Genomic DNA, 6,131 nt, shown 5'->3' on the forward strand with positions numbered 1-6,131 from the left:
ATATTTAATATCAGGTACGGCAACATTTATCTGTTGATGTCGTGTTAGAATCTAAATAATATATCTAAATCGGTGATTTTATCGCTTAAAAAAATCACACCGTGATACATTTCCTCGCATCCGAACTCACTCATAAAATCACTGTTTGAGATATATTATTTCTTAATAGTACCATTATCTATCACAAAACCATGTCGCTTGTGCGACTCCGTAATATGGTATTACACGGCCGTGCATATGTTTTGTCGTGACGTCATTAGCGTTACACAAAGAAGTGCTCAATTCAGGTGCGTCAATAACAAATGATTCTTTTTCACTTTAAACAGTGATAAATAAAAGATTATATTCGTAAAGATTCACTACTCAATTTACTGAACACGTTAAATTAAATAATATTATTCAACTCGTTCAATAAATTTTGTATTTAACATATACTCATTCAATATCCTCTATTAAATAGAGAAAAACAGATTCCCTAAAGAAAGCCCAACACGGCAAAATTGAAAATGTTGCAGGCTCGGTTTGAGCCTGTTCATGGACGGTACTGGAAAGTGCAAGTTATCGTACACGCCCCCTAGCACCGGCTAAAGCAGAATTCAACATTTAACACGAACTGATACAATTTGGAATTTTGAAACATCCGCAGATGTGTTCATATGGCGGTTATCATGTTACGTTCTATGTGACACAGTAGTGCCATTCGATGAAAAGCGGCATATGTTCTCCAAGTAAAAAAGATGCGTGTGAAACAATAGGCGGAACTAAATAAAATAGAATTTCGAAAGAGGATCTGAGGTTATGAAGCCTGCATATCACAGATAAGACGTCAAAAAAACAATTTAAAAAGCAGGCAACATATCCTAAGGGTGATTAGACAGTATTCAGATGATAGGAATACTGGAACCACCCAAGTTAAAAAAGGCCAAATAGAAGAAGCTAAAATACCACCTAACATGTACAAACAACAATTGGGTCGTGCTGAATGATCTTTAAGGGTCGAAAATATAACATCTTTGATTAAATGTACGGGGAGACTTTTTGCGGCCGCCACACGGCACAAATTACACTGATGTGACCATAAAATAGAGTAAAACAGCATCCTTAAAGAAAGCCGAACACGGCAAAATTGAAAATGTTCAATTCGTCCCCAAGTAAAAAATGCGTGTACCCTAAACGAGAAAACAATGGGCGGAACTATATATTAAAATGGAATTTTGAAAGGGATCTGAGGTTGCAACATATATGGCATATAACGGGAGTTTGGTGATATCAAATTTTGAATATACGTTACTTCAAAATTATAACATTGAATTGTAAGTTAATAAATTCTTTTTTGTCAATAATTACCGAATAAACTTTTTGCATGAGATGACACAAGAATCTTTGATATTTTAATAAGATATTTCATGGTATTGCTTGTTGTCTAAGAAATGTAATCAAGTTTTATAAATCGAAGGGTTAAAAAATCTTACGACTTATCAATGATGCAGAAGCAATTTTACTGAATTAAATATAATCAATATATATCTGAACTGTAAATTTGTCATAATTATGAATTGAGGAACACAAAAATCTCCAAATAGAGCAAAATGTTTTGTGGGGTTTTTTTTCTGTGAAAGAATGTTTTTTCTCTTATCCGTAAGCGTTGCTGCAAGACGTATTTGTGTAACAGCATACAATAAAGAACAAACATGTAAATAGAATAATAATATTAAGACAAATGGGATATTAAATACGCAATATTTATCTTTATATACAAAATTCAGAAGGCAATATACTAATATATACTTATTACAGAAGAACAAGTATTATGAAGAATTTCTTTTTTGTAAAACAAAAAACAACTTAGATTTTTATTGCAATAGTTTGCCAATTGCTATTTTTGCATTGGAAGGGACCTTCTGTAAACACGTGTCTATTCAAAAAAAATTATTTTAAATATTTAGTTATAAATACATAGGTTTATCCAAAACATATATAAACTGTTTAAATTGTTGGGGTTGTCATGTGAACTGACAAGATACCACTTAATTATTCTTAATATATACTAGAATGTGGAATAAGCTATATTCATTAAAATAGAGAAAAAGAGAATCCCTAAAGAAAGCCCAACACGACAAAATTGAAAATATTGCAGGCTCGGTTTGATTGAGCTTGTTCATGGACGGTACTGGAACTGTGCAAGTTACCGTCCACGGCCTCTAGAACCGGCTTAAGCAGAATTCAACATTCAAACACGAAATTGGTGAAATTTTGAATTTAGAAACATCCGCAGATGTGTTCATACGGTGGTTATCATAGAACCTTCAATGTGACACAGTAGTGCCATTCCATGAAAAGCGGCGTATGGTCCCAAAGTAAAAGATTGCGTGCGCCCCAAACGAGTCAACAATGGGCGGAACTAAATAAAATGGAATTTTGAAAGGGGATCTGAGGTTATGAAGCCTGCGTATCACAGACAAAACGTCAAAAGACAAATTTAAAAAGCAGGCAACATATCCTTAGGGTGATTATACAGTATTCAAGTAGGAATACTGGAACCACCCAAGTTGAAAAAGGCCAAATAGAAGAAACTTAAAGTACCACATAACATGTATACCCAACAATTATGTTGTGCTGAACAATCTTCAAGGATAGAAAATATAACATCATTGATTAAATGTACGGGGAGACTCTTTACAGCCGCCACACGGCACAAATAACACGGATGTGACAATAAAATAGAGAAATACAGAATCCCTAAAGAAAGCCCAACACGACAAAATTGAAAATGTTGCAGGCTCGGTTTGATTGAGCCTGTACATGAACGGTTCTGGAAAGTGCAAGTTACCGTCCACGCCCCTAGCACCGGCTTAAGCAGAATTCAACATTCTAACACGAAATTGGTGAAATTTTACCGCATGAGCATACTGTGAAAAATGGCCGTTTTCTTTGAAAAGCCTTCTGTTACAAGTTCAAACTGCTATGAAACTATGAAAATGCTTCAATACTGATGAAACTTGGCACAAATGTTTACTGGACCATAGCCTCTGTAACAGCATGCTCAATCGTAAATTTCCTGTTACCATGACAACGGGGAAACGTCTCAAAATAATTTTGCATTTTTTTCCCATCAAATATGATAAACATGATCAACAACGAGGCGGCGTTCAATGAACGCAACTGATTTCAATTTGCCTCAAATTCTCAATGGATTGAGATAGAGTAAAAGGTTTTTCAGAGTTGGTTACTAGTTACCCTAAGATCGACCAGAGGCCATGTTTGCTTGTCACATGTCAAAAATTTACTTGGCGATGAGGGGGACTGCCACGCCCTTCAAACTCCCCAAACAGAAGGGGGCACATCTCTTCTGGCAACCCCTTGATGTAACATATGATGGGGGCGGCGCCGAAAAAGTGATAACTTTTTAACTACATTTCTCAAACGATAAAACAGTGCTTGGGACCTAAATAGGACATTTTTCATTGTAGGGGACAAAAAGCCGTCAAAACACGTCAATATGAGGGGAAAGGTTAACTTATACAAAGTTTATTATCTAGTCCAAAAATCGACTGAATTGCAATTTAGCTAGCATCATTATACATGTATTTACTAAGCATTTATTGCTGGAGTAAATATTTTTAAAAGTAATCAGTTACGCTTTACGTCTCAGAAGAAAGTGTGTTTCGTCCATAAATTTTTAGTCTGAAAGGCAAAGAAAAACATATAAATTGTACTAATAATAAATTATAGAAGCATTTGGAGCATTTCTTTTTAAATTGATGATTGTTTTGCTTTCTAATAAAAATATCTCGGAATGCCGTTTACAGAAATTCAAATATGAATCGAACTATCAGTTATTTCGTATGTACACAAAGCGAAAAATGTCTCTATTTCAAACCCATAATTTGTCTTTTGGAATGTTACATATCAGATGTACATATACGAGTATTTACGCAATATCACACTGATATATACAGTCTGGCTTTTTGTCCCTGTGTCCTGTCTTGTTTGGTGTCCTGCTCGGCTATTTGTCGGTGGTCTGTGTTGGGGATGCGATCATTGAATGCCGCCCTTCCTTGTTGATCTTGTTTTTGATATTGAAAAGTACCCGGTGTCTGCTAGCCCGAACATACTTTTATATCGACACGTGGGTTCTTCTCAAACACAGGTAAATGGATAAGGGAAAATAGGGACACAAAAACTAAAAGATACGGACATCTGAAAGGAGATTAACACACAAAAAAATAATATTCATTTCACAAACAATAAAATTCGTAAATAGTACATTCTGTGGATGGCTCTGGCTTATCCCTCATGTACAGACTCAATCAAACCGAGTCTGCAATTCTTATGTTATTTCGTTGTGATTAATGCTTACGAGGGATCACTTTGTTTCCAGAATTTTGTACTTCACAACAGCAAGTGCCGTGTGGCAGCCGTAAAAAGTTGCCCCGGACTTCACTTCAGTGTTGTTATATTTTCTGGTCCTTCGGGATCATTGATGCCAACACTATAAAGTGTTGAGACTTGAGTACCGCTCAAGCCGGTGCTAGGGGGCGTGAGGGATGTTGCACTTATTCATTATCCCTCATGTACAGACTCAATCACACCGAGTCTGCAATTCTTGTTATTTTGTTGTGATTAATGCTTCCGAGGGATCACTTTGTTTCCAGAATTTTGGGCTCCTCATCTTAGGTCAGGAATATTCTTCTGTTACGTCTAGAATAATGTATAATATAAGATGAAATGAAAGGCTCAACAATTACGATGTCACGTCTTGCCTGTGGTCTGGTACAAATTATATGGTAGGAATAACCATGAAATGCTATAAGGTTGATGGGTATCAAAAATGGTAACAACAAAATACAGTGGTGTTCTACCCTGGTGTATAGTTATCACTATTTAAATAGGACTATGGCTATGGAAACTTGGATGAATGGAACATAATGCCAAACGTCCAAACTAGATGATTTAATATAAAGCTTTTGCATAAACTAGTTCTGGCATAAAGTATTATATACCTGTCTGGTGGCTGGAGATGCATCCATATTCAGTAAGTATATATTGTAGCTTAGGTGTGGTTGGGTGGCTATCTACCAAGATACTGGCAGATTCGGACTGCTATTTATAGTCTAGGACGCTGGGTGGCTAGCTTGGCGTAGAGTGCCTAGCTTGGCAGTATTGTCATCGTCTCCGATGACGTCACCACCTAACTCGCGCGGGAAGAAATTTAGCCAGTGCCAACCGCCATGTTTAAATTGGCAGGCTGTGGTTAATTGATCATTAAAACGGCTACAACGTAGAAAATAAGTTATTTTAAGTGATATAACCACCGTAAATATCACAAGAATGAAGTTATCTATGATAACTGTGTATGTATTGATGATTAAAAGTCGATATCATGAAGTAGAGTTAATTACTTTAGTACTTGAGTATTCCGAATACGGGTTTGTTTCGGACTGATCGTTACATTGCACCCCGCTCACATGGATTCAACAACTGAATAGTAGGAAGGTAAGTATATTTACAGTCGGAAGGTTTATCATTTTAACTAAATAATGTCATTGGTAATACTACATTTATGAGATAATTATGTTAATTGGTAATAATTTATCATTTGATAATTGGTTATAGTTAAGATAAGATAAGATAATCTTTATTTATAGTCGGTTACAACAAACATATAAACATTAGCTATATAAGCTTTTTTTCCGACATAACAGACTATCCTTTATTAATACAAACAAACAATCTGTATATAGAAAAATATATAAAAGTATTAAGGAAGATCAATGTACATTTTTGAGTGAATCTATAAAAAAAATAGGTTTATAAGCACATAATAATATGGATAAGATAATATTAATTGATTAAAAGCAAATATCACACTACAACAAATATCACACTACAATAAAACATCATATAATATTACATCATACTAGAATTTCATTGAATGTACAATAATCAGAATTAGAAAAAAGAATTTTAATTTCAAAATTCAGGGTTAGAATTTAGCAAGATTTTCTACTTGCAGATTTTTGCAAGTGCTCAAATGTTTAACTGGCAATATGAGGTAGTCAACTGGCATTTCCATGATCACATATCTTATTATTATTATTGTTAAAATACACAATGACAATGTATTTTGA

This window comes from Ruditapes philippinarum, unplaced genomic scaffold, assembly GCF_026571515.1.
Source record: "Ruditapes philippinarum isolate M1 unplaced genomic scaffold, ASM2657151v2 ctg3531_1_1_1_1, whole genome shotgun sequence".
NCBI lineage: Eukaryota > Metazoa > Mollusca > Bivalvia > Venerida > Veneridae > Ruditapes > Ruditapes philippinarum.